This window comes from Branchiostoma belcheri, unplaced genomic scaffold, assembly GCF_001625305.1.
Source record: "Branchiostoma belcheri isolate BF01 breed outbred unplaced genomic scaffold, Haploidv18h27 scaffold878, whole genome shotgun sequence".
NCBI classification, from domain to species: domain Eukaryota; kingdom Metazoa; phylum Chordata; class Leptocardii; order Amphioxiformes; family Branchiostomatidae; genus Branchiostoma; species Branchiostoma belcheri.
Genome location: NW_017804551.1, coordinates 3,917 through 6,269, shown reverse-complemented (window position 1 = coordinate 6,269; position 2,353 = coordinate 3,917). Strand labels below are relative to the sequence as shown.

General features: G+C 45.3%; 1 long non-coding RNA gene across 1 annotated transcript in view; it reads right to left on the bottom strand.

Moving 5' to 3' along the window:
- Positions 1-1,474, bottom strand: part of LOC109487304 — a 3,411-nt gene extending 1,937 nt beyond the window's left edge. Inside the window, exon 1 of the long non-coding RNA XR_002141245.1 lies at positions 906-1,474. This is a non-coding gene — a long non-coding RNA (uncharacterized LOC109487304). The remainder of the gene's footprint in view (positions 1-905) is intronic.
- Positions 1,475-2,353: the final 879 nt, after the last annotated feature.

Below are 2,353 nucleotides of genomic sequence, written 5' to 3'. Positions count from 1 at the left end.
CAAGAGCGGAACTAGGGAGGTTTCCCATTCAGGTGGAAGCCTCCCTAAACGCTATCAAACACTTTATCAGAATTCGCCAGAAAGTATCAGCAGACAGTTTTCTATCAGATGCTCTTTGTTGTCAAATAGAACTAGACAAAGCTGGTGCCAAATGTTGGGCATCAGGAGTTCGGAAGTCTGAGGAGTGCGGTTTTGGCTATATATGGCATTGTCCCCTATTACCCAACACAAATACTTCTCTAATTACTAATTCCATTAATCAGCGTTTGAAAGACATCTACCTTCAAACTTTTTCAAAAGAAATTTACAATGATTACAAAGGCGGAACCGCCAAAAACAAGCTGAGGTCCTACAGACTGTTCAAATCCACCTATACTGAAGAACAGTACCTGAATATTGGTAATTTACGGCACAGAACTGCCGTCACAAAACTTCGAATTAGTTGCCACAAATTACACATCGAAACCGGTAGACATAACCGCACTCCCCTAGAACAATGAATAGGTCGGTACTGTGATCTAGGAAGAATCGAAGATGAGAAACATTTTGTAACAGAATGTAAACTATACCACAAAGAGAGAGTAGATCTTTATAATCTGATACAATCTATGTTCCCCTTCTTTATACATCTAAGCTGTACAGGTAAATTTATATTTCTAATGAGCTTAAACAAACCTTCTGTATTGAAACATATCTGTTCTTTCATTTTTGCCATTACTAAGAAACGAGAAGAAACCGAATTTACGTGATTGTAGCTTGCGCTACTTGACGATGTATGTATGTAACGTTATCTATATTCCATCCTTTTTTGTGACCTGTACTTAACCCAGTGGGTATGTGTGTACATAAAGGTCTTCATTCAATAGTAAAACCTAAGATAAAGCGTCAGGAAGTTCTGTACGCACCTTGTGTATCCTTCTGGACGGGTAGACGCATCATGGAGGCGATACCGCCGGGTCTGGGCAAGTCGTTCCCGCTGGGAGGAACGTTGAACTTCTGCTGCCAGACACCGCTCGTGCACAACGGTCTGGATCCTTCAAGGGGACCGCAACGGCCCCGAAGTGTCTGCAGAAGAACTCGTCTGGCTGCAACCGCCATGATTTTGGATCTAAAACGTCCTAGGTTCTTATGAAATTGGTACTTCACTAGTACTACTTCACTGCGTAAGGGGGCGGGGTTGTTGCAGACAACTCAGCGCCAAGCAGACTGCCTGAGCGCCAAGAGAGTTCAAAGTTCACAGTTGTTGATCATCGAGAAAATGTTGACAATCTGGCGCTACAAGGTTAAATCATTGACATTACAATGTTGTTTTTGTTACCTCTTTCGACAAGCCAGTTTTCTCAGTGTGAAAATGAACTTATTTACGAAGATTTCGCTGAGAGCCACTGTTTAGTTGGTACGAATGACTAGATGACAAACATTGCGACCTACTTTTCCGATAATCTAGTACAAGCAGATGTTAGGGCATAATGAATTTCTTTATGTCCTTTATGGCTGACCCGTATTCTTGGCACGCACCAATCACGAGGTGGGGTATTTCTTGACACACAGCCTTACATTTCCCCAATGAGGTGTAAATAGGGCCTAGGTCCTTCCCACTCTGAGATGACGTGCTGTTGTAGAGAGAGAGGGAAGTCGCCAGGAGGCGTGTTTAATTAAAGGCCCACTACGTCTTCTTCTTCTCACAGACAAGCAGGGGAGATATATTGCCTCACACGGAGGTTTCAAACACGTACCTTGGGTCAATACTCACTCATTTGGACCTATGTACTACATGTACATTTTGTGCCATACTGGCTGGCCGTAGCTTTCGGTAGGAAATTTAATTTTGAGATTTACACATGCGCCCACTCGGTGGTTTTATTCAGTGTTATGGTAACTGAAAAGGCTTAAGCGACGGTCACAACCCGCCGTACGTGCTTCTGCGTGCTGTCTACGTGCAAAAACGTGGGCAAACGTAGGGCATCCGTGCGTGGTGAGTACCACCTCCGTACGGAATCCTACGGATTTGGGAGCACACAGACACGCCGTAGAACGTTAAGTGCATGTACAACTTTTTCTACGTGCGGTCTGCGGATTCACCACCCGTGCGTGCGAGTACGAGCGACGTGCGTGCCCCGTACGTGCCGTACGGAAGAAGCACGTGTGAGTACGGCCTCCTTACGGTAAAGTTGCAATCGCACAGAGATCGCACGTTGTAAGCACGTACAACTCACTTACCACTTGCGCAACGTACAATGCACGCAACCGCTCACGGCCAGAAGTAACGTGCAGACCACACTCTTACACCTTGCGCAACCGTGTGAGTGACGTGTGAGTGACGTGCGTCGACGCCAATCCTTCCCTACGTTTT